The sequence below is a fragment of the Oreochromis niloticus genome, linkage group LG3 (assembly GCF_001858045.2).
Source record: "Oreochromis niloticus isolate F11D_XX linkage group LG3, O_niloticus_UMD_NMBU, whole genome shotgun sequence".
NCBI lineage: Eukaryota > Metazoa > Chordata > Actinopteri > Cichliformes > Cichlidae > Oreochromis > Oreochromis niloticus.
Window position 1 is genome coordinate 3,455,510 of NC_031967.2, and position 27,711 is coordinate 3,483,220.

The 27,711-nt window shown below is 42.1% G+C and overlaps 1 protein-coding gene and 1 long non-coding RNA gene across 2 annotated transcripts in view; both read right to left on the reverse strand.

Annotated features, from left to right (window-relative positions):
* LOC106097313 (NACHT, LRR and PYD domains-containing protein 12-like) overlaps positions 1–27,711 on the reverse strand; it is a 73,442-nt gene that overhangs the window by 39,162 nt on the left and 6,569 nt on the right. The window lies entirely within an intron of this gene.
* On the reverse strand, positions 14,048–16,013 carry LOC112842620 (uncharacterized). The gene is made up of 2 exons (XR_003214481.1): positions 15,763–16,013; positions 14,048–14,407 (listed from the first exon to the last, which is right to left on the reverse strand). It is a non-coding gene; the product is annotated as an uncharacterized LOC112842620 (long non-coding RNA).

The window sequence follows — 27,711 nt, forward strand, 5'->3', positions numbered from 1 at the left end:
TTTTAATTATTCAAAGTTGGTTCAAAATATCATATTCTGGGCTCTATCATATATTAATTAATCTCAATATTTTTTATCTGTGTAAGCAACACTGTTGATTTTATTAAACACACACGTGGTAAGAATGGGAGGCAGAGCCTTCAGTTTTCAGGCCCCTCTTCTGTGGAACCAGCTTCCAGTTTGGATTCAGGAGACAGACACTATCTCTACTTTCAAGATTAGGCTTCAAACTTTCCTTTTTGCTAAAGCATATAGTTAGGGCTGGACCAGGTGACCCTGAATCCTCCCTTAGTTATGCTGCAATAGACGTAGGCTGCCGGGGATTCCCATGATGCATTGAGTTTTTCCTTTCCAGTCATCTTTCTCACTCACTATGTGTTAATAGACCTCTCTGCACTGAATCATACCTGTTATTAATCTCTGTCTCTCTTCCACAGCATGTCTTTGTCCTGTCTTCCTTTTCTCACCCCAACCAATCACAGCAAATGGCCCCGCCCCTGCCTGAGCCTGGTTCTGCCAGAAGTTTTGTTAAAAAAGGGTTTAAATATTGAGGATGAGCACAAAAACAACAATGGTCCAGAAGAGTTAAGTCAAACGATGATTTTTAATGAACACACACGTGTGGGAGATGTACGCTGCAACATCAGCTGTAAATCTCAAAATGATGGAGCATTACTCAAACTCTTATAGCCTCTAGTGGCCCCCACCTAGTCGTAAAAGCCTAAACATTCACATTCTTTCTCTCACACGGCGCCTAAGTGGCCTTGGCTCCCTGTTCTATCTCCTCCTGATGAGATGGGGCAGAAAACCTCTCCGGTACGTTCTGTTCTCTTCTAATCAGACGAATAAAGCCATGATGCTCTAAACACAGTATTTCTTCTAACTCAGCAGTATAATGCATCATAAAACAATATCATTCATTCACAATAAATCAGCAGTCTAATGTGATACAAATCAGTTTAACAAATGTAATAGTTATCACCTTCTTCTAATTCAGGAGAATAATGCAAACTAAAACTACATAATAATTTCACAATCTTTAATTAGGGGTATAACATGGCATAAGGTAATATTATAATCCCACAGTTTCTTCATGTTAAAAGGGAGTTTTTCCTTCCCACTGTTGCCAAAGTGCTGCTCATAGGGGTCATATGATTGTTGGTTTTTTGTCTCTGTATCTACTGTACAATATAAAGCGCCTTGAGGTGACTTTTGTTGTGATTTGGTGCTATATAAATAAAATTGAATTGAATTGAATCCTTTAAGTATCTGGGAGTTCATCTGGATCACAAGCTGGAGTGGTCTGCCAACATGGACGCTGCCTACAAAAAGGGTCTGAGCCAGCTTTACTTTCTACGAAGGCTCAGATGGTAAAAGGTAAATGGACTGGTTCTTATATAGCGCTTTTCTACTCTCATTGAGCACTCAAAGCACTTTGTACAACTTGTGCATTCACCCAATCATACCCATTCACACAAGCACTTTATCTAAGGTTTTAGTGCTTCTATTTAACATTCACTCGCATTCACACTGTGATGGATGCATCGAAGGGCAACGTGGGGTTAGTATCTTGCCCAGGGACATTTGGCATGTAGACTGGAGGAGCCTGGGATGAAACCACTAACCTTCCGGTGAGTAGGTGACCCGCTCTACAACCTGAGCTACAGCCACCCCCCCTCAGGGAGGTCCTTCAACATATGCAGCAGCTGCTCTCTATGTTTTATCAGTCTGTTGTTGGCATGAAGCTCTCCACCCTGGAGGAGGTGATCTGTGACACACTGCTGTCAATCATGGACAATGACTCCCACCCCCTCCATGATACACTGAACAATCTGCACAGCAGTTTCAGCAACAGGTTCCTTCAACCCCGCTGTCTGAGGGAACGTTACAGGAGATCGTTCCTTCTGCTGCCTTCAGACTCTTTAATTCATCCACTTGGGTCAGATCCACACATGTGGAACAGAAATAATCACACCTCAATGCAGCCTGTCACTTTGTACACCACAATATATTTGCACACATACTTATCCTTTTATACTGGTATGTATATTTATACCTATATTTCTCTATTTCTCTGAATATTTATCTATCATAACTCTGTTTCTACACTCACTTTATATGAGTGCTTGTTGTTTCTTGTATATTTGCTGCTATGACAACTCAGTTTCCCTCCTGGATTAATAAAGTTTCTCTGATTCTGAAATACAGTGAGCCATTATATTTGTAGTTTCTAACTAACAATATAAAGGCTCAGCAACCGATAGAGCCACAGCACGTCCCACTGGCAGCTGAAGGAACTTTTAAACAAAGGACTTTGTAATTGAAGCTTTATTTATACAGGTCGGCTCATTGAGACTCAATGTCTCATTTACAATAGAGACCTGTTCCAGACAAACATATTAAAATTACAACAATAAAAGAAAAGTTTGTGTAATGTACTCAGTCATATTAAAAACGAGAACAAGTTCCCAGAGATGGTTTCACAAAAACATGTGTACGTCTTTTGAAGTCTGCAAGTGAAATCAACTGAGAGCCTTAAATCCTTCGGTTATGTTTTCCATGAAGACGGAGCAGAAAAGGAGAACGCCTTCTTCCCAAGCTCTGCATGAACTGATGGATCAGTGAATGAAATGATGTCCTGAGACTGCAGGCTGTGACTAAACTGTTTGCCTGACATGTACTCTGATAAATAGGAGGCAGTAAACCAGAAACAGATTTATAGATAAAATGATACTAATGGACCAACCTGTGTAAGACCAATGAGGACCAGTTAACCAGAGAACACAGAGTACAGTGGTGTGTTAAAGGTTTACAGACAGTTATAAACCTTAATGCCCAATGATGGACAAAATCCAACAGATGAAGAGAGCGAGCAGAGTCATTCATATAAATCATGTCACTGTAATCCAGGGCAGGTAAAAAAAAGGTGGCAGCAACAAGCTTTTTCCTGTGAAACATGATCTGTTCCTGGAAGAGAAGCCCAACTTCAGCCTCAGTGTCTTTATTAGATGTTCAATGTGTGGCTTATAGGAACGACTGTCATCAATCACAATACCGAGGTATGTGTACGAGGCCACAGTTTCAATAGAAATACTTTGAGCAGATACAGGAGAAGGAAATAAAGCCGGACCCTCTTTCTGTTTGTGAACAACATGACTTTGGTTTTTTCTACATTTAAAGCCAGTCTGAGCCAGCTGAGACTGAATACTATCAACAGCTGCTGTAATGGTTTGAAAACTATGTTGATGGTATAAAATGAACAGATGCATCTAGATTTTGTGCCACACCGTTGACATAAGCAGCCCAGGACAGAACCCTGTGCACTCGTTTAGTGACATTTAAAAAGCTGGAAGAGAGACCATTGAGCTGAACGCACTGCTGATGTCCAAAAGAACATTAGAGAACCAGCCAGCTGCTCGGTCTGAAAGGCCTATTTCCAGTAATCTATGACATAAAATGCTGTGGTCAGCAGCTCAGCTCATAAACCAAGGGACTGGGAGCAGCTGCTACTGAGTGTTGCTGGAGTTCCTGTGCTGTTAGATCCTCATCCTCTCCACGCAGCTTGGAAGTAGGTGAAGTTGTGCCAGAAGATTTTTTGTTGTGGTCGACAGTGTCAAAGGCTTTTGATAGATCAATAAAAAGAGCTGCACAGTAGTTCTTTGCATCCAGCGCTTCATAGACGTCTTTGAGAACTTTTATCGAAGCAGTTCCAGTACTGTGCAGTTTCCTAAAACCAGACTGGAAGGGAGATAAAATCATATTTTCATCCAGATAACTTTGAAGTTGATTATTTACCAGCCTTTGAAGAACCTTAGATGAGACACAGAGTTTGGAAATTGGCCTGTAATTATTAACTGTTGAAGAATCACCAGCTTTCAGTGGGGGAGTACAGAGGCACGCTTCCACATCTGTGGTAAAGCCTTCTGTTGTAGAGAAAGATTAAAAATATAAGACACTGGCTCAGCTATGATATTTGCAGCCAAGTGCAAGAAGGAAGGAGAACGATTGTGAGGACGGGCCGAGTTTCTGGTGTTGTGGCTGTTCAAAGTCTTACAAACCTCTTCTACTGTGACAGGTGTGAAGGAAAAGGTCTCAGTAACCAGGAACTACGAGCAGAGTTGTGTGCAAGAGGTTTACCATCAGATACTGTGCTGAACAAAGAACAAGAAGCAACAAAGTGTTTGTTAAAGCAACATTTCAGTTTTGTGTGACACAGGAGTGGAGTCGATATTTAAGTGAGGAGGCAGCTCTGAGGAGTCACAGCTGGCAGAGACACTTTATAGTTTGCCAAAACCTCCTACGGTCGTTTGGATGTCAGTCGTTAAAGTAAAAAATAGTCACATTGGATCTTGATGATGGAGGCAGTAATCTGATTACAACGCTAATGGAAACGTAGCCAATCAGCATCAGAGCCAGACTTCCTGCCCAGGTTTCTCTCATGTAGGAGATCGGCCGGTACTGAACCAAACCAGGCCTGTCCCGACCTTTCACCCTGACCTGGCAAAAAGGGGCGTGTCTGTCCACAAAGTAGATACAACTCTCCTGTAAATATTCCCAAACTGACATTGTCAGCGTGTTTAATACGACCCCAGTTAAAGCTGATGCGGGGCTCGGAGCGTGAGATTTTAGTGTTTCTCACAGCACCAACTATGCAGTGATCACTCAGCTCGTTGGCAAAAACTGCAGATGTGGAAAACTTACGCAGCATATTAGTTAAAAAAGTTCATTAAGAGAAGATTTATCTGGGTGTTTAGGATCAAGGTGTGTGAGGCTTTAAATAATTTGAGTCAGTTTTAAAAACAAGCAGTGTGCCTTAAAATCACACAGAGACGATGACATTTATCTAAAACCAGCAAACAATGAACAAGAAATGTAACAAGAGTTTCAGAAGAAGCTGTTTTACAGAGAAATGATTCCCTGAAGACAAAATTATTATTATCATCCTTTATTTCTCCAGGTGAAAATTGAATTGAGATTAAAAATGTTGTTTTCAAGAGAGACCTGGCATCATGGCAGAAAGAGTCAAAAAATACATAATAATTCAAACAAATACAAAATAGGAAAAACATAAACTTCATAAAGTTTTTATTAACAGACTTTGAACAATGGACTTCAAACTTCCCCCCAAAAACAACAGAAACACATTTGAAGATAATGAAAGACATTTATCCCTCTAAAGAATGACTTAGACTACGATTTAATATGAATGAGAACATGTTCATAAATGGATGAAACCAAAGATTTCATCAATCCCTGATTTAGAAACAACAGAACATTTGGTTTGATTTCACAAGATAAGAATGACGACTGAGTTGGAAGATTGTTTTATGCTTAGTCAAATCTTTCATACATAAAGTCGGATTACAAAATCATCCCCTAAGTTTGTTGTTTTATTCAAGGAATTGAAATTATAGAGAAAATCTGTGAAATGACTTAAAGTGAACAAACCACAAAAACTCTATGATACTCTAAACCCCCTGGTTTAGGTCGGCAACCTTTCTGATGACGAGTGCATCTAAAATTTCCTCAGAAGTCAATGTGCCATATGATTGCATTAGCAATAAATTACACACTATATAGAATTATATTTATTGACAGATGTTTGCAGCTATCAGCGAATAGTTATCAGCTACTTTAAAACAAAACAAGACTTTTTATCCATAACAGCAAATGAACTGTACAACAGAAAATACAAATGCTATTTATGGTCTCCTCACAACAATGATAAGAAAAATAAACTGGGCCAATATGGCATGTTTGTTAATACAGAGACACACATGTTAATGTGATCTCTGGTCTCCCACTCAGAGACACAGGTCTCCGAGTGTCCAGCATTCAGACCTGAGGACTCTCTTCATGTGAGGATCTGCTCACACAGATCCTAAAAGCTAAACCTGTTTCTCCATCACCTGTTCAGCTCTGATGATTCAGTAAGGACATCTCCTGGTTTCATCTGCAAGATTAAAGAAAGCAGAATCGGCTGTTCAAAACCCCACAAGGCTGCCCGCTGGGATTGAATCGATGGGACGAGTGGTGAGTTCTCAAAATGGGCTCATTGAGTGCAGCACAGATAAGATCTTGGAGAAGCTTACGGCTGCCGTGAACACTCAGAATAACACCTCTGAGCGAAAATTGGATCACATCTTGGAGCAGCTCACTGCGGTCGTGAGTTCTCAGAATCGGCTCTTTGAGCACAAGAATGACAACATCATGGAGCGTAAGTTTGATAACATCATGGAGAAGCTCGCGGCTCTCCAACGGGAGATTGAGAGACCAGTGTTGGACTGTTAGAACAGCTTTGAAATTCATATGAGTTGTTTGCACTAAAGTTAAAACCATCATCACTTCATGTGGCTATCCCTTCGGCTCCAGCAGTGGTCTCAAGGCTGGAGCTGAACAACAACACCCTGATAACAGACTGTGTTTAGACTGTTTCTTCCATTCTATGCAAGGCCACCTGGGTTGGCTGGAAGACTGTTTACTTAGCCTGGCAGGGCGAAGGACACTGTCTCAGCTGAACTCTGGACACACACACACACACACACACACTGATACACACTCATCCTCCCTCCCTTTCCAACCGCCTTCGATGCTTGTCCCCTCCCGGGGAAGATGGCGGTCGACTGGACCAGCGCAGACATGCTGCAGGACTGGATGCGCTGTCTACACCGGCTCTCTATTACCCTTTACCAGCCCCTGTTGCCTGTCTTGTGTTTCTATGGTGTGTTGACAGTCATGTGCTTTTTGTGCTGAGGTGTTTTTTCTGTTATCAAACTGTTCTCCCACTAGGAGCTCAGTCTGAGTGGAGTTTTTTCTCCTCCTCTCACCTCATGTTACATATTTTCGTTGTTTTTTTCCTATCAGCCTACCTCTCTGACATGTCTTCCCAATGTGATGTTTGTGTAAAGTTTGGTCAGAGGGTTCCTTTGTAAGTGCGCGTGCGCCATTAGCGTGCTGCCTGCTGTAACCCTGATTTCCTTCGGGATTAATAAAGTATTCTGATTCTGATGATTCTGAAGTCGCAACAGCAGAGAGAGGGGGAGAGAATGAGAGGAGAAGAGGCAGAAGACACAGAATAAATCCAGCTTTGTGTCTTTTTTCCATTCTAGCTGAAGTCCGGAACAAACTGCATTCCCTTTCAGCTCAATAGGAAACGCGTAATATTTTCTCTGAATATGAGACGATTCCGTTTTTTACAGGACGGTTGGCAACTCTACTAAAATAAAGTTCACTATCAGTAACATCATAGCGCCACCCAGCTGTATAGAAACTCCGTCATGCTAGCTAGTACGCAGTACGAGTTATTGTAACTGACAGTAAAAAGTCAGCATAATGAAAATAAACTCCACCTAAACTCGGTTTATATCTGACCCGGATAGACTGCAGGTCATAACTTCTTACCTGAAGTTCAGTTCACCTGACACTCGGACCAGCGGCCGCCTCGGGTCTCTCCTCCTCCTGCCTCCCCTTTCCCTCATCAACACGTTCTCACTCCCAAAGCGTAACATTTTACGGTACGTGACAAATCATCAACATATTACGTTTTCGGGCACCCAACGCGTTCCTACATGACGACATCGGAAAAGTGAGGACACATGAGAACCGTTTGGACTCAATCCACACATCTTTGCTCTTTTCCTTAAAATCGCTTGGGAAAACACTATTTCATGTCATTAAAGTGCTGGTTAAGGTTAGGCATAAGGTTATGGTTAGGCATAAGGTTATGGTTAAGGAAAGGGATTATATCGGGTTTTTGGAATATCTACCATTGACTGTATCATTAAATTTGGAAGAATTCCACAGAAAGTGTTCCCTTCCAATTTTGTTCATTGGTGGGAATATGGAAGTTGGAATCTGAATTCCAACCTAAAATCATTGCAAAAAATGACCACCAGGGGGCATAGCACGATTAGGGAAAGGTTGGGAAATTTGGAATCCTTCCAAATTCTTTCTCTGGGAGGGGCTCAGAATCCCCAGCTAATTAGTGAAGTATACCCATAATTCCCAAAATCCACAAAGTCAAATTTAAGTTTATTCATATAGTACATTTAAAACAAAAAAAAAATTGACCAAGGTGCTGTACAATTAAGATAATCAAAATGAATAAAAACATAAGACAACATGATAACAGTTAAGAAAAAGAATCATAAAATTAGAAGGTTTGAGTAAGAAATAAGAGAAATGAAAGTAGTACAAACTCATTCTGATTTAAAAGCCCAGGAATAAATGTGGGTTTTCAGATGTGAGTCCAGTTAATACTCATTTTGTTTTTATGTCCACTGACAATTTCATATATTTCCTTCTCTTCCACTGCTTCCGGCGCTCCAAAGTACTTTTAAATCTGGCCCACGAGATCATTTTATATAGATTTATTATTATTCTTTCACATGGCCCGGCGATATGAGGCGCTAATAACACACTAACTACAGATCCCATAATGCAGCGCTACAGCCTCCATGCCAGCTAGGCTACATTTCAGAAGATGTTTGTCACCACAGCAAAATCACAAAGTTAAGCTGTCGTGAAAGCAAATTTTATTGTGGCAGAGGAAAAAGCCAAATCAGCCCATTTATCACTTTGAGGAGCTGAATGATGAAGGTGTGTAATGTCTTGTTTCCAGACAAAATGCAGATTTTGGCAAATGGCAAATTTGTCAAATGTGAGCCTGAGCAGAAATACGATTGCTGATCGGGTTTGTGAGATGGTCACTGATTTAAGAACACAGTTGTGTCAAAGAACCTCAGACTTTATTGCACACTCTCTTGCTGTGGATGAATGTACAGACATGATGGACATTGCACAGCTGGCCATCATCCGTGGAGTGAAGTGCAGGACATGGACATTAAATCGATGCACGGGACAACGACAGAAAAAGTTTTAAAAACGTCTGTCAAAGTGTAACTGACATGCCATGGGACAAACTTTTTGGACTTATAATAGATGGAGTGCTGGTGTTATGCGGTGAATAAAGTGGAGTAGTCAGCAGGATGTGAGTAAAGATGCAGGAGGAAAACTGTACTGGTTGACAGAATACTGCATCATGAACCAGGAAACGCTGTGTGGTAAAGTCTTGAAAATGGAGACTGTAATGATCACCGTGACGCAAACCGTAAATTTGATCCGAGCTAAAGGTTTAAATCACCGTCAATTTCAGTCTTTTATGTGGAAAATAGATTCAGTTTGCAGACAGAGTTTTTGAGCTCACCAAGGAAAGCTGTAAGTTAATGGACATGGCATGTATGACGCGATGAAGGCATTTCAAGTGAAGCTGTCACAAATGCATCAGTGCCTTACTTTTTGAACCAAGTTGGCACACTTTGCTGATAAACTGAGTGAACTGTGCACTGAGTTCACTGAGTTCTTCATTTTTATCTTTAAAAAACATTGTTTTAGTGTGTCAGTAAATATTTATCTTGTTTGGCCTGAAAAGTGTGCCTTGAGTTTTGGCACCCTGTGAAATTGAGTTTGACACCCCTGATCTACGGTATCAAAGGCAGCACTGAGGTCTAATAATATTAAAATCGCAGAATCTCTCAAGTCAGTAAAAGTTAAAAGGTCATTAGAAACTTTTAAAATAGCAGTTTCAGTGCTCTGGTGCATTTTAAAACTAGACTGAAATACTTCACCAATGCCATTCAAAGGTCTGGAGCTGACAGGGACAACTTTCTCCAGGACTTTAGAAAGAATAGCAGTTTAGAAATTGGTCTGTAGTTCGATACAACTGCTGGATCCAGGTTATGTTTTTTTAAGAATAGGTTCCACCACAGAATGTTTGAAGTCAGCAGGGACACACACAGACTGAAGACTGCTATTGACAATAGAAAGCAAACACATACCCACAGTGTCAAAAACATATTTCAACGACTTTCTTTAAACAAGATGGAACAATATCCAGCGTACATCTTGTGGGTTTCAAATTGTTGACTTCTTCACTCAGTAATGAAAAGGACAAGGGCTCAAAAGGATCAAATCTAACTGAAGCTGCCATATGAACAGATGGGTCGGTAGTAGGAGGGATAATATGAGACCTGATATCTGCAATCCTATTAATGAAGAATTTCAGTAAGTTTTCATGTTGCTTTTGATGCTGCGTCTCCGGGCTGGGGCCCTGGCTGGGCCTCGGGGGCTTGGGTCCTGGTTGGTGCGTTGCCGGGTTGTGGGTGGGTGGGTGTATGGGGGCCCAGCCTTGGTGCGGGGGCCGCCGTTGCATCAAGACACCTGGGGGGGGAGGATGTTACATCTTGCAGGAGCTCTCTTCTCTTCAGGAACTCACTCTGCAGCAGGGGGAGATACAGGAGAGGCGGAGGAAGATCTCAGCCTGGGCGTCTAATGTCTCGTGTAGTCTGGAAGTTGAGTGGATGATGGGGTGGGTGCAGTTTTCTTTGTGGTGGGGTCGGGTGGGCTGTCCCGGGCTCTGTGGGGCCGGGCGGCGCTGCTGTACTGGGCCCCGGTCCGGATGGGCCTGGGCCCCCTTTTCCTGGTGGGTTGCAGAGTATGGGGGTGCCTACTGGGGTCAGCGGGGGAGCTGGCCCCAGGTAGGGGTCACTTGCACCTCCCTTCCTTCCCTCCCCATCTCCAGCTGCCTCCCTCTTCCCGCTCCACCACAATCACCCACACATGCAGGGCCTTGGGGTGAAGGTGTGTGAGTTAATATTTTGGCTATGGTGTCTTGTTATGAAATGTACAAGAGTAAGAGTGTTAGCATGTGTGTCAAAGCTAAGTTTGACTGGGAAACTCAAAGCTCAATAACCTGCATCAACAAAAATTCACTGCAGCCTGTGTAATATTTGATGCATCATAATTTATTCCAGTCTATCTTGCAAATACATATTTGCGTTGCAATGTCATGCACAAACACACACAACTATTAGAGCCTTAAGATCAAACCTGCGTCATTCTTTTGGTCCACTGCAGTGTAGCAGTCAAACAAGAAGAAGAAGAAGTGAAGTGGCCCCAAATGGCCAGGATAGAGATCAGAGGGTTAATGCGTAAAATGTATAAAATATTATTGATTACAGGATAATACATTAATGTTAATATCAACAATAAGCTTTTTACTCTGAAGTTACAAGTATAAACAATGCTGTTACATTTACACTTAATTTTTTTACTATAAGTATGGAAACAAGTGAACAACATTTTATAATAAGTTTAACTGGAATTCTGTGCACTGAAAAACAAACAACACATAAAAAACACAAACAAACAGCCAGTGCCTTCATCTGTCCATTAAATGTCAAACATCGCATTGACTCGTAGTCCCTGCTTGTCAGCACATGCTTTTAAAAAGAGCTCCATGTCCTCTGCAGACTGAAAAACAAAGAGGAAGAAGTCCCTCTGCACAAAAACACTGCAGATGACAGGCCAGGCAAACATCTATTGACCTGTTTGAACGCCCCCTTATCATGTGAGCCTTGAAGTTTTTTTGTAAGAAGACTAAGACCACAGTGAGGGCGTTTCATTTTCATGGACTTTCCACAAGCCACAGTTTCATTTAGCACAGAGGGGAGAGCACATGAATGTTCTACCGAAGACTCAGAAAATGGTTTAGATGCTGGAGACAAGACATCGAGAGGGAGATGTGGCTCCACAGAGAGTTCAGTGGGGAGCAGTCCTGAATGCTGACATGACAATAATTGCGTTGCCATATCCCCACGCTGTATGACTGTCATGTTACAGACAGGGCAGTGAAAGTGCACCGGCATATCATTTTGTCTGTAAGAGAGAAAAAAAAGAAAGAAAATCAACAACATGTAATTTAAATGTAGTTGTATAGAATGCAATCAGTTTATCTAACAATCAGATTGTACATATTAACAAAAATATCCAAGCCGTCCTCAATAATGAAAGCAAAATGGTGTGGATCACAAGAGCTGTCAGGAAATGTGCTGAACAGGAAAAAAAATATTTAATGAAAACACTTTTTTCTCTTGCTGATGAATGAACTGAACTGTACAATGTGAAAATGCACAGTGAATAAAGTGCAATATGCAGTAAATGGAACAATGTGCACTGGTGTTACAGATCGTGAAAAGTAGTGAAGTGAATTTGTTCATAACAAGCAAAAATCAAATACGTTTGAAACTGACCACTAAATGATAACCAGAGGTGTCAAAAGTGCACATTCCTTACTAAAGTTTAGATACCTCGGGGGTCTGACCGTTGTTGTAGCGCTAACAAAGTGCCAACGTAATCAGTGTAAGCAAACTAGATGATTCCTAGAATTATATAATTATTAACGTCAAATTTAGACATGAAAGACTCTGTACCAACCTTTACGATCCACTTGCAAGGTTTCCACAGTCGATGATCCATGCGTGACTTTAATTTTATTTTAAATTGTAATTACAATGTTGAGAAACTCCCTGTAAAACATTCATCCTTCCATAAGCAAGTCCTCTTAGCGTGGACCCTCATTTATAAACACATCTTCTCACCACACAAATACCTCATCTGGAACAACAGAGATATTTTATATAAAAATAAATCACTTTTCCTGGAAACTTGGGTCCAAAATGGGATCCTATTGGTGGCTCAGCTGGTTAATAAAGAGGGACAACTACTTACTTACAATGACTTTATTGCACTATATAATTTTCCAATCAGTGTTCAGGAATTCTCAGTGGTGCTTGGTGCCAGACCCTCAGGGACTTCAATGTTATATAAAAACACTGACAGCTCAACATCTACCTCAGTCACTCTCCCTGATCCAGCTGAGTCAGCAGTAGGAAACATCTGCTTTTCACAGGATCTTGGTAACAGCAATAAGAGAATATGTAGTTTATTCCAAGAAGATATATAATATCTTACTGGAACCGATATGTTCCAGATATCAAGTGGAAGACAGTCTGGATGATCCCCCATAAATATTTGATTGTAAATAAGGTGAAGGAAGTCTCATTTAAAATTTTACATAAATGTTATCCAGCCAGTCACTACATGGTGAAATTTAAAGGAGACATAAATACTAATTGTACTTTCTGTGGGGATCATCCAGAAACTGTGACACATCTTTTTTGGTCCTGTTCTTCTACACAGAGATTCTGGAAGGAATTTAGCAGTTTTGTTATTGTCCATATTTTAAGGGAGTTTTCTTTACGATGGGAAAATGTTTTACTCTGTTTCTTTAAGTTCCCCAAGAAGAATGATAAATGTTTTTTATAATAAATTTGTTAATACTTTTAGCTAAATGTTTTATCCATAAATGTAAGTTTACTAATAAAACACCACATTTCTGTAATTTTTTTAAGGATGTGGAATTGTACATACAATCAATATCAGACTCCACCAACAAAAAGACTCTCAAAAAACATATATACATGTGAATTTTTGCGTGTATTCATACAATTATTACTTTTTTCTTTTTACCCCTGGTTTTGTGTTCATGTTCTGTTCTTTTGTTCATCTGTTCGTATGTTTTGTACTCATTGTTTGTTAAATAAAGTTCTTAAAAAAAAAAAAAACAAAAGCCGATGATCCATGCAGGAACGTATCTCTGCCTACTGTGGAGGTCACTTGTTTCCGGTTAGTGTGGAGGTCCCAATATGGCGCTCCCCAGTGGCTGCAGCCAGACCCTTCTCCCTCCTGCCTCCCCTTTCCCTCATACACCTGTTGCCTCTGTGGAAGCTCCGCCATAGCCACCAACAAACAACTGACTTATTTTTACACACCGACCAGCATCCGGCCAATCTGCCACCTTTCACTGTTTATACTGTTACAAAAAAAAAATTAAAAAAACATCATCGGCCCATTAAAAACGAAAAATCACCATCGGTATGCCTGATGGCCAGTCCAGCTATGCTCGTGCCATCAGTTAACCCTTCACGTGCCAGCTGTGACACGCGTGCCCAGGGTTGCCGACCCCTGCTCTAAAGCATCTGATTTGGATTCCTGAGATCAAATATATTTTCCTTTGGCTTTGTTTTCTTCTCATTTGTGGCTTTAATGTAGTGTTACATCCTGTTTGTTTGCTTCCATCTGTACACATGTCCAGATTCACTGTTATGTTTCTATTCTTACATTGCTGTGTGATCAATGTTCCCTCTGCTGACTGATGTGACCTTTTGTATCTCACACTGATACTTGTCATATTTGTATCTGCGCCTAAAAGATAAAAAGTTTTCCATGCTAAAACACAGCTCCACCTCCTGCAGTTCTCCCTCTGAACCACTAGATGTCTCTGTTATCTAAATGAAGACGTGCAGCACAGCAACCACAGCAGCGCTCAGATCGCATGTGTCCTGTTCTTATGTATAAAAGCATGAAACAGGTGAGACAGGTGGGATCAATATTAATGTTGTGGAAATATATGAAAAAGCAACAGAAGAGTGAAAACATTTCGTGTTTTTAGAAAGATCTTTCAGCTCAGAGCTGCTCACAGACTGTATTTACAAGTGACAAACTGCAACTCTACAGTAGAGATGGACCGATCCGATATTACGTATCGGTATCGGTCCGATACTGACCTAAATTACTGGATCGGATATCGGTGAGAAATTAAAAATGTAATCCGATCCATTAAATATAACCTCACAAAACTTGCGACACCGCGTAACTCGGCTCATAACCGTAGCATGTCGGAGCAGTGTGCTGTAGCCTCGCTACCAAACCAGCATTTCATCTCCGAGGAAGTTATCCCAGAGAGAAGCAAGTGTGTAAGTTCATCTCTGAATGTTTGTAAAGCATTCCCACGTTAAGCTTAACAACCGATATATGGAGCGACTGCCTCGTCTCTCTCTCTCCCTCTCCTGCAGCTACTTCAATCGTGAAACTGCTTAATGATCAGCTGATCGGCGTTTCTGTCGCGAGTCCCTCTCTCTTGTTTGTTTATTGCCCACTTTGCACCAGAAAGAGGAAACCAGCGGCGGAACAACAGCAGCACGTTTAAGCTTGATAAGCTGTTGTTAGAATTTATTTAATATTACTTTCTACACCAGGATCCTTTTCTACGTAGCTGACGGCTGGTAACTGTGCAGGGGCGGATCTAGCAAAGTTTAGCCAGGGGGCCGACAGGGCATGAACTGGGAAAAGGGGGCACAAAGACATACTTTTCTTTCTTATTCTCATTTAAAATGTCTAGCTTTTAATAAATAATTATCTGAATCTTACACCCAAAGTTTTAATCTGATGTAAAATGTATAGAAGTCCATTACTGTATATAGTAACTGTTAAGTCTAATCTAACCTAGTAAGCTATAGTACTTTTTCCTTTGGGAAAGTACCATCTGTGCAGTCTGCAATTCTGTTGAAGAAAGATGTTGAATCTATTTAATTATTCTTGAAAAATAATTTAATTCTGTGCATTTTTTTTCACCCTGCATCAAATTAAAGTTGATTACGTCGATTAAGCATCATCAGGTGGAGGGTGGGGGGTGGTTCCCTATTCTTTTTTTGCTGGGAGTTTGCAACCCTATTAGTTAGGTTGCTTAATATTTCTGCTAAGGACTCTTTAAAATACCAGAATAGGGAGGATGGAGTAGGTTTAAGTTTATTAGATTGATCAGTGTTGCTGAACTATGAAATATTTTGGGTGCAGTGTATTTTTTACATACAGGTGTAACAGAATAGCTTTAGTGTTATTGTTTATTTAAACTTGAGGATGAACTTATACAAAATGCAGCAAGATATTAAAAAAACAGTTTTATTGATTAAAAAACACACTATATCGGATTCATATCGGTATCGGCAGATATCCAAATTTATGATATCGGTATCGGTATCGGACATAAAAAAGTGGTATCGTGCCATCTCTACTCTACAGTACATCTACAGTATATATCAAATCTATTCTGTATTCAAATCTATTGAGTGATGTTTGAAAGTCTTTCCAGGTGAGTTTGATCCAGGAGGGTCTGAAGCCAGAGTCAGACAGAGACTGTGCAGAGACTGTAGAAGGACAGAGCAGCAGCAGAGCAGTCCAGATACACTGATGATCCTCTGTCAGATCCAGAGGGACACACAGGGATGATGCTGGACTCTACATTGTGTCTGACAGTGGAGCTGTTCTCAGAGCAGTTCACTCTGCAGCACTGACAGTCATCTGCACTTCATTCCTCTGTCAGTCACTGCTGGATGAAGCTCTCCTCTCCACCTCCCAGTAACATGGCCCAGTCAGAGCGTCTCTACACACAAGCTGCTGCTGCTTCAACCTCTCTGGATCATCAGGACACAGCTGCTCCTCTCTCAGCACACACACCGTCCTGTTTACCATCATCAGCTCCACCTGCAGAGAGAAGAAGGAAGAGCAGAGGAGATAAACCAGTGTTTCCAGAGACTCTTCATCAGCTGTCAGTCAGTGATGCAGCACATCCAGTATAAAGAGCAGCAGGGACTTCAGTGCTGGGACTGTACTAGGACTCATTGTTGCTTCACTTTTTCTAATCTTTGGATTTTTATTGAAGTTGATGAAAATGTTTTTCCCTCCTAGTTTGAGTTTGGACTTTCATTCATTAGAAGAAGCTTGGTGTGTCCACTCTGAGCTCTGTAGGAACCCCAACAACAAGCCCAACAATCCAGATGGACGGTTCCAGCTGTTAACTGGAGGAATTCCATCCAAACATCTGCTCTCACTAAAGTCTTCCTCACCTACAGACTGTGTTCTTCACTGCTTTAAACTTGGAAATGAATGCAGTCATTGGTCTGCTGCTTTGTTCAGAGAGCTGATTGGCTGTTGACAGTGTTTGATCAGAGCGTGTCAGCCATTACTATGTTGACCATAAAGGTCAGAAACAGGAAGTGTTTGTGTCCAATCCTGAAGCCTGTCACCATTCTCCTCTCACAGCTTCACTGAGAAGCTGCAGCTTTACATGAAACACTGGATCTTTGTTTCATACTGACTGTGTTTAGTACAATACTGCTGACAGCACCACCCACTCACTCCATCACTCTACTTACACCAGTTTCTCCAGTCTGTAGTCTGGACTCTGCTGAAGATCAGACAGCTGCTTCACATCTGGATCCTTCAGGTTGTTGTCACACAGGTCCAGCTGTCTCAGATGGGAGGGGTTGGACTTCAGTGCTGCTGCCAGATAATCACAGCTGATCTCTGACAAACCACAGCGCCACAATCTGTATAAAGAATGAAAGATGTAAGTTTATTAGACAAAGTGTGAGCTTGAAATCATTCAGTGTTTCATCATCTGTTCAGAGCTGAAGAAGGTTCAGAATGTAGAAGTTTAGAAAATGGAAACTCCAAACAGCTGAAGCCAACAGGAAGCAGCTTCAAACAGGAAACTGTGCAGAGTTTCAGACTATATGTCCTGATGCAGCCAGTTGGATTTTGGAGATTTGAATCTCTGTTCTGTGACTAAGTCCTTGAATCATTTCTTCCAGTTGGTCCAACAAGACAGACTAAGTATTGGACATGTGTTGTGGCTCCATTAGGGGAGCTTCTACATGTGATGTGATGGCCCCTCTGGGTCTGTCAGGTCACAGCACTGAAGAGAGCTCAAACTGGGCACACAGTTGTTCCAGTCTGGACCAAAGACTCTATAATGGGACTGAGGGACTGCTTTGACTGCACCCACTGGGACTTTTTAAAGGCTCATGTTCTCACTTAGATCATCGATTTCTACTTACATTTCTTTCTGGGAAAAATGGGGATTACTTTGAAAACAGGAAGTAATTTCCCCAATAAGCAGCCCTGGATTAGTAAATCACTCCAACATGTTCTCAGGCAGAAGAAGCTGTCTTGTTATGAGGGAGAGAAGAAAAAGATTGAGGCACAGAAACTTGTTGAAAGAGAGATAAAGCAGCTAAAATCAGGTGTAAAAGTAAAGCAGAGGATGAGCTGAATAAAGGACACTCAAGGCTGGCTTGGAAAGGAATGAAGTCCATGGTGGGGATGCAGAACAAGGAGCAAAGATGAATGTGATGCTGAATCAGCAGAAGACTTGGACTCATTGGATTCCAGCTTTGATATCATTGATTTCAATGAAGAGCTTTGTGATTGTAGCAAAGGGCTGGTAGCTCTGAGAGTCCCACTGATGAGGTGTTTGTGTGGAAATCTCTTAGTGGGACCAAAGAGAGAAAAAGCTCTGGTCCTGATGCTGTGGGAGGGAAATGATTGAAGTGTGCTGTGAGGAACTGACTGGGAGGTTTTCACACATTTTCCAGTCCTCCTTGGAACAACAGGAAGTTCCCAGCATATGGAAACAAAGGTTAAGTGTCCTATGGCACTCAGTGATGATGGTGCTGTGGCCCCACCACCTCCACCTCTTTGTAAAGGAACTAACTGTCATCTGAAGCTTCAAATGGAACTAAGATTTCCTCCACTAGGTGGCAGTGTCTGATGAGAAAGTGTTAGTGGAGCTGGCCTGGAGTCAGAAACAGGAAGATGCAGGATTTGGGCTGAAATGGGGAAAAGTGGTTGGCACTAGTGCCTTAAAGCAAGAAGGTTGTAGGTTGAAGCTTGTTGGCCTTTCTGTGGAGGTTGGATGTTCTCCCACAGTCCAATGAAATGCTGCTTAGGTTCATTGGTGCTTCTAAATTGGCTGTAGGTGTGGATGTGAGAGAGTGCTTTTCTGTCTCTCTCTGTTGGCCCTGTGATGGACTGCTCACCTGTGCAGGTGGACCACGCCTCTTGCCCTATGACAGCTAGGGCACAGGCTGCAGCCCTGTGAGCCTAAGCTGAATAAACAGTCAGCAAAAATGATCCATAGATGGCCATGACATGCTAATCCCATCCAGCAGCTGTATTCTACCTGTAAGCTCATCCCTGCTGAGCCAAAGCACTTTTTCAGATACAAATTACAACCTTTAATAGAAACCTATTGGTCAGCATCTTATTAGCCTGCTGTTAGCTTCATTCCACAGAAAACTGAGAGAAACTAACAGAGTTGATAAAGAATAAAGAGAAATGTGCTGATTTAAAGCCTTTGAAGTGCTTCAGATGATCTGTGTCCACTTCTGTCCACTCATTCATTCATGTAAGCTTCTAATGCAGCTTTGATCTTCACAGTCTGCTTCATGAAACTCATTCTAACCCTGAATGTCAGAGTCTTCCTCCTTCTCTTTCCCATCATTCATGCTGGCAGTGGAGGAGATTTGGATGTTGGACTGTGTTTTGGATGATGTGTGTATGTTTGTGTTGGACTGCTGCCTGTAAAGCAAACGCACATTTTGCTTTGGATTTCAGTGTCAGACAGACTTTAAGGTGGAATGAAGAGTTGGAGAGTTTCACAGTGAATTATCCAGTGGAGGATTTTTCTTCTTCTTTGAAGGTTTGAAATGTGAACATTGTTCTGCTGCAGTCAATGGACTAAACCAGAGAAGAAGAAAACAGACTTTACCATGAAGATCCTCAGTGTGGATCAGTATAATATCAGCCTGATGTCTGCAGTTTAGTGTCAGCACAACTTTCACATCATATTCATCTCAGCACAACTAAAACATGCTGACTGACCTCAGAGTTTCAAGTCCACATCCTGGACTCTCCAGGAAACCACACAGATGCTTCACTCCTGAATCCTGCAGCTTGTTCCAGCTCAGGTCCAGCTCTCTCAGATGGGAGGGGTTGGACTTCAGTGCTGCTGCCAGATAATCACAGCTGATCTCTGACAAACCACAGAACTCCAATCTGTATAAAGAATGAAAGATGTAAGTTTATTAGACAAAGTTGCTTGAAATCATTCAGTGTTTCATCATCTGTTCAGAGCTGAAGAAGGTTCAGAATGTAGAAGTTTAGAACATGGAAACTCCAAACAGCTGAAGCCAACAGGAAGCAGCTTCAAACAAACACAACAAGAGAAAAAACTCTGAATGTTTCACATTAAAGTCGTACATTTATCATAAAAACAGGACAAAGACTTGAAAAAGTCGTGTTTTTCCTTCCAGGAACCACAAGGCTTCACTTTTAAAGGTGAAGTGTGAAAGAAACGGACATATTTGAAGTCCAACACCTTTTTCCAGTCACATGATTAAAGCAGACAAACTACAAGCTCATTTTCATTCCAACAAGTCATCTTCTGACCTGGACTAACAACACTGGTCTCTATGTGCAGCTGGCTGTGAGACCAGTGCTCAGGGAGCGTCTACAGAGTGCAACACTGAAAGAACATCACACACTCATTTGCTTCCAGCACTTTCACACAAACATCTACTGTCATTATTGTCACCAAACTCTGTGGATCCTTTATTGCAAATTCAAATGGGATCAAATGGTCAGACAAAAGAGGGTTATGAGGAAATATGATGAAATGTTGTGTATTAGCAGCAAGTTATTGAATCATTTTCCTCAGAAACCAAACAAAATGATTGACAAACATGTTTTTACAAACTCAGTGTTGGACTTGGATCAGCAGGATAAGCTGATGTTTAAAGGCATTTGAGTCTCGCTGTATGAGAGTCCAGTTATTCCTCAATATTTATGGATGATGTTCTTTCAGTGTTGCACTTTGTAGACGCTCCCTGAGCCTCACAGCCAGCTGCACATGGACCAGCTGACATTACCCAACATTAGAGGCGGCTGTAAAAAATGGATTTTCCTATTTAAATGGTTTTAATTTGAATAAAGCGATGTCGATTCGTTCAATCCTGAATGGATTTTTAATATAAATGTATTTTGCCAGAATCTCAGGTTAAAGCTCCCAAAAGTATTTCAACAACAAGCAAACAGATAAAACAGTAAATGAGAGCAGCTAAACACACAAAGATGGAAACACAGAGCGTGGATCGTTCACTCGACGGCACGTACACGGACACGCCGTCGGGGCTGAAAGTGGACAGCTCACAGATCCTGAAGCTGCAGGTTTCATCTGTCTCCAACCAAAACTGAATGAACCAGCAGCAAAAGAAGATCCAAACTACGCTTTACGTTTCATGAACATCGTCATGAATTCTCTCTGACTTTGACCTTTACTTCCTGCACAGCTCTCTCTCTCTCAGTGTACTTCAAGAACAGTTTACCTTCAAAAATCTGTTTTCTGCATTATTCACTGCTTATTACGCACCAGTCTGCTGTTGTGTTCACTGCTGTCGGCCTCCGAAAACAAAGCCTCATTTCTGCTGTTCAATACTGAAGAAATTGAAACCTTTTAAAATGATGACAGATCACAAACTCTCAGCTGTGTCTGTAATCAAACCTCTGTAACTTTGCTTCACTTCAGCAGCATCAGCTCATGTTCACATGTTGATTCATGGTTTGCTTCAGTTTTTGATCGACTGCAGAATATTTTGAAGGTTATTTGCTATAAAAAGCCAGAAGAGGAAAATCTGCTTCATGAGTTTCTGTTTGATCCTCAGTGACTTTGACACAAAGGCCTCTGCTGTGATGATCACACCTCTGATCAAGTCTCACAGTGTTTGTTTTTATACATATGGATATGTGCTGATAAATGATCAGAATTAGAATATTTCCCACTGTCTGCTGTGTGCCGTGACCTTTGACCTGCTAAAGACAGTCAGCTGTGGATTATTCATTGTTGTGTCTGATACTTAGAACTGTGAGGAAGAACACTACACAGTTAATCAGGGTCCCCTCTCTCTGAATCAGGAAAGGTGGGCAGGCCGCGTGTGGGCCGCGGGCCATACGTTGAGTCTCACTGTTTGAAATGTGAACATTGTTCTGCTGCAGTCAATGGACTAAACCAGAGAAGAAGAAAACAGACTTTACCATGAAGATCCTCAGTGTGGATCAGTATAATATCAGCCTGATGTCTGCAGTTTAGTGTCAGCACAACTTTCACATCATATTCATCTCAGCACAACTAAAACATGCTGACTGACCTCAGAGTTTCAAGTCCACATCCTGGACTCTCCAGGAAACCACACAGATGCTTCACTCCTGAATCCTGCAGCTTGTTGTTGTTACTCAGGTCCAGCTGTCTCTGATGGGAGGGGTTGGACTTCAGTGCTGCTGCCAGATAATCACAGCTGATCTCTGACAAACCACAGCTCCTCAATCTGTATAAAGAATGAAAGATGTAAGTTTATTAGACAAAGTGTGAGCTTGAAATCATTCAGTGTTTCATCATCTGTTCAGAGCTGAAGAAGGTTCAGAATGTAGAAGTTTAGAAAATGGAAACTCCAAACAGCTGAAGCCAACAGGAAGCAGCTTCAAACAGGAAACTGTGCAGAGTTTCAGACTATATGTCCTGATGCAGCCAGTTGGAGTTCGGAGATTTGAGTCTCTGTTCTGTGACTAAGTCCTTGAATCATTTCTTCCAGTTGGTCCAACAAGACAGACTAAGTATTGGACATGTGTTGTGGTTCCATTAGGGGAGCTTCTACATGTGATGTGATGGCCCCTCTGGGTCTGTCAGGTCACAGCACTGAAGAGAGCTCAAACTGGGCACATAGTTGTTCCAGTCTGGACCAAAGACTTTATACTGGGACTGAGGGACTGCTTTGACTGCACCCACTGGGACTTTTTAAAGGCTCATGTTCTCACTTAGATCATCGATTTCTACTGACATTTCTTTCTGGGAAAAATGGGGATTACTTTGAAAACAGGAAGTATTTTCCCCAATAAGCAGCCCTGGATTAGTAAATCACTCCAACATGTTCTCAGGCAGAAGAAGCTGTCTTGTTATGAGGGAGAGAAGAAAAAGACTGAGGCACAGAAACTTGTTGAAAGAGAGATAAAGCAGCTAAAATCAGGTGTAAAAGTAAAGCAGAGGATGAGCTGAATAAAGGACACTCAAGGCTGGCTTGGAAAGGAATGAAGTCCATGGTGGGGATGCAGAACAAGGAGCAAAGATGAATGTGATGCTGAATCAGCAGAAGACTTGGACTCATTGGATTCCAGCTTTGATATCATTGATTTCAATGAAGAGCTTTGTGATTGTAGCAAAGGGCTGGTAGCTCTGAGAGTCCCACTGATGAGGTGTTTGTGTGGAAATCTCTTAGTCGGACCAAAGAGAGAAAAAGCCCTGGTCCTGATGCTGTGGGAGGGAAATGATTGAAGTGTGCTGTGAGGAACTGACTGGGAGGTTTTCACACATTTTCCAGTCCTCCTTGGAACAACAGGAAGTTCCCAGCATATGGAAACAAAGGTTAAGTGTCCTATGGCACTCAGTAGGTATGGGTACCGGTATCCGGTGCCATTATGGCACCAGTTCTGACTTAAACGTTAGTAATGTTGGGATTTAAATATATATTCTTAGTGCCTATTTGCTGATTATATTGTTTTATGTATTTTAATAAGAGAGGGCCAGCTTTGAGTAGAGTCTGAGCCAAAAGTACTGACAGGAAACTGCATGCTTTTGCAGAGCACTGGAGGTGCAGACAGAAAGTGAAACTAAGCAGAGTGTTTTGATCAAAACTTAGAGTGTGTGACGTGCTGCGGAAATATATAAATAACCATGCTGGCTGCTGCTGCTTTCAGACCTGAGCCTGTGTGTTCGTGTGTTCAGGTCTTCGTTCCCGGGAATGTAAAATAAAGATCATTTTTTGAGCTTTGACCACCCTGGGTCCAGTCTTTCTTTGCCGCCAAAAGAATTCAAAGAAGGAAATTTAATAGTAACCAGACCGAAAAGCAGCGCACATTTTGGTGCTTTTTTTTCCTGAGCTGTGATACACTTTAGATTCTAGCCAATCATTTTACCTTTCCAAGGATAGTAGGCGGGCCCAGGTACGTACATCCTTTTAGAGCAGAGCTACAGATTAAAAATGCCCAAGGCGAAGCGGTCAAAGTCTGGCTGTACTTCACAGCAAAAGATGCAAACTCAGCAGCCTGCAACAAGTGCTGATACTGTGCAAAGGAGGTAACACCTTGAATCTGATGAAACACCTGGCGACGCTTAGCGGTTTTTTAAAAGCGAGAAATGCACCGTATTTGATAGCTTGCTGCAAGACCGAGCGCATCTACTGCCGGTGTGGTGCCTGTTATCGGACCCGGAGTTAGCAACATCCCCCAAAACCCCGACGAGGAGAGTCCTGGACCCTAGCCCTGCCAGTGTAGGAGAAATGATGAGGATGATGCTACTGGTCCGGACGGGATTCCCGGCCGTGTCCTCAAGTCATGCGCGGCTCAGCTGGCTGGAGTGTTTACACACATCTTCAACCTTTCCCTCTCTCTGTCTGTAGTCCCAGCCTGCTTCAAAATGGCCACCATCGTCCCTGTACCCAAATCCTCCACCATCTCCTCATTGAACGACTGGCGACCTGTAGCCCTGACCCCCATCGTGAGCAAATGCTTCGAGAAGCTGGTCAGCGACTTCATCTGCTCTTATCACCAACAGTGATGAGACGGCCTACAGGGAGGAGGTCAGCGCCCTGACCCACTGGTGTCAAGACAACCATCTCACCCTCAACGTCGCAAAGACAATGGAGTTGATGGTGGACTTCCGGAGGTGCAGAGGAGTACACACCCCCATCACCATCAACGGCGCTGCTGTGGAGAGAGTGAGCAGCTTCCGCTTCCTTGGTGTACATCTGGCTGAAGATCTTACGTGGTCAGTACACATAAACAAAACAGTGAAGAAGGCGCAGCAGCGCCTCTTCTTTCTCAGGAGACTGAAAAGATTCGGCATGAGCCCCCGCATCCTCAGGACCTTCTATCGCTGTGCCATTGAGAGCATCCTCACAGGATGCATCACCACCTGGTACGGCAACAGCACCGCTTACAACGGCAAAGCTCTCCAGAGAGTAGTGCGGTGTGCTGAACGGATAATTGGAGGTGAGCTTCCCTCCCTCCAAGACATCTACAGGAAGCGGTGCCTGAGGAAAGCGGGGAGGATCATCAAGGACTCCAGTCACCCCAGCCACAAACTGTTCAGACTACTTCCATCAGGAAGGAGGTTCTGCAGCATCCAGTCCCGTACCAGCAGACTGAGAGACAGCTTTTTCCATCAGGCCATCAGACTGCTGAACACTTCATAGACACCTCACCCTCACTACTGGAACTTCAACATTATGCACTCCATACTGCACATTGATGCCACTGTTTTCCACATACCAACCTCTGTATATTTTATATATCTTATTTTATTGTTTACTTTATTTCATTTGTAAAACATGTATATACACACTATATACACACTCACACACACACACGTAGAAAAACATATTTAGTATACACATTCAGTAATGTATATACCTTTATATATATTGTACATATATTTATTACTTTTTAGATTAGCCATTTTTATATTTTGCTTGTTTTATGTTATTGTATTTTTGCACAACTCTGTTCCTTGTGAAACTCGCACACAAGAATTTCACTCGCATGTACTGTACCAGTGTACCTGCACATGTGACGTGACAATAAAAGTGATTTGATTTGATTTGATGATGGCAGCAGCAGCCATTCTTCTCTGTGTTTGTAGCTTAATGTTGTTCGTGTGTAATTTACGTTGAGTAGGCTAACCACGTTATTACATTAATGCATGTAAGGTGAACTAGCAAACACCGTCGTAGTTACATGCGGCTGTCTTCTTGTTTGATGGCAGATACTCCCTTCACCCTGGCCAAAAAGAGGAGATTTGGATGTTGGACTGTGTTTTGGATGATGTGTGTATGTTTGTGTTGGACTGCTGCCTGTAAAGCAAACGCACATATTGCTTTGGATTTCAGTGTCAGACAGACTTTAAGGTGGAATGAAAAGTTGGAGAGTTTCACAGTGAATTATCCAGTGGAGGATTTTTCTTCTTCTTTGAAGGTTTGAAATGTGAACATTGTTCTGCTGCAGTCAATGGACTAAACCAGAGAAGAAGAAAACAGACTTTACCATGAAGATCCTCAGTGTGGATCAGTATAATATCAGCCTGATGTCTGCAGTTTAGTGTCAGCACAACTTTCACATCATATTCATCTCAGCACAACTAAAACATGCTGACTGACCTCAGAGTTTCTAGTCCACATCCTGGACTCTCCAGGAAACCACACAGATGCTTCACTCCTGAATCCTGCAGCTTGTTGTTGTTCCAGCTCAGGTCCAGCTCTCTCAAATGGGAGGGGTTGGACTTCAGTGCTGCTGCCAGATAATCACAGCTGATCTTTGACAAACCACAGAGACTCAATCTGTATAAAGAATGAAAGATGTAAGTTTATTAGACAAAGTGTGAGATTGAAATCATTCAGTGTTTCATCATCTGTTCAGAGCGGAAGAAGGTTCAGAATGTAGAAGTTTAGAAAATGGAAACTCCAAACAGCTGAAGCCAACAGGAAGCAGCTTCAAACAAACACAACAAGAGAAAAAACTCTGAATGTTTCACATTAAAGTCGTACATTTATCATAAAAACAGGACAAAGACTTGAAAAAGTCGTGTTTTTCCTTCCAGGAACCACAAGGCTTCACTTTTAAAGGTGAAGTGTGAAAGAAATGGACATATTTGAAGTCCAACACCTTTTTCCAGTCACATGATTAAAGCAGACAAACTACAAGCTCATTTTCATTCCAGCAAGTCATCTTCTGACCTGGACTAACAACACTGGTCTCTATGTGCAGCTGGCTGTGAGACCAGTGCTCAGGGAGCGTCTACAAAGTGCAACACTGAAAGAACATCACACACTCATTTGCTTCCATCATCCAACCTGAAGAGGAAACAGAGACGCCTCCCCTTCAAAGTAAAAGCTGCTCCTTTTGGACACAGTATCAAAGAAAGTCTACAGTATAACATAGAAAAGACAGAACAAAGTTTTGGTTGTTTTTAAATTGTGCAGAAATGAAACTACACTAAGCTCAATTATGTGACAGACATTTCATCCCACGTCAGTTTGGCCTCATCCTGGGCCGGATTATCCAGCACACACTCTGACCACAGGCCCAGGGGCCACGCACAGCTGGGCTCCATCCAAGAGACAGGAAACAAACCAACACAATAATAAAAAGCACCATGTGATCTTCTTACATCTTCAAGACAAACATAGTAAAAACATATTTGTTTCCTGATAAAATGATGTGACAGGTAGAACAGAGTAAAGTGGTGGTGTTACAGCCTTTCTCCCCTCTGCTGCCGAGGCTGTTAGTCTCTCCCAAACTCAGCTACAGGACTTCAAATGAATGAAAGCAGCAGAAGTGGCTTTACAAATGAAAGAGGAACAGGAGAAGAAGAGGAGAAGAAGAGGAGAGGGAGGCCACCCTGACCATCACTCCAGCTGAAAACATCACACTTCCATTAAAGTTGGTGAGAAAATGTTGAGCAGGATGAGCTGCTGGCTAATCTGGAGGCTGTAGCAGCAGCTCACAGTCACAGTGGATTTCCACTCATGAAAAAGCTCTGGCTGCTTCATTTCTCATCTCATATCAGAGACTTTAGTGAAGCTGTACTGTGATGCTTCCATATTCCAGTGAGGCCTCCAGAATGATTTCAGCTGTTCTGTAAACACACTGTGTGCCCTGTATGGCTCAAAGTCTCTGCAGCCTGTTTTTATCTGCTATCATCAGATCTTCATCATCCTCATTCACATCCCTCACACACTCTACAGCCTCATCAGCACTGACTTCATCTTCACTGACTGATGGAGCACAACATGAAAAACAACAACAGACGCAGTCAGTGAACTCACCTCAGAGTCTCCAGTCGACAGTTTGGACTCTCCAGTCCAGCACACACAAGCTTCACTGATGGATCCTGCAGGTTTGTCTCACTCATGTCCAGCTCTGTCAGATGGGAGGGGTTGGACTTCAGAGCTGAGGCCAAAACTTCACAGTGAGACTCTGAGAGTCGACACCGAGTCAGTCTGTGATGATAGAAAATATAAATGTGTTATTATAAAAGCAGAAAATCTGCATTATAAACACAGACTGAATGTATATGAAGACAAAACAGAG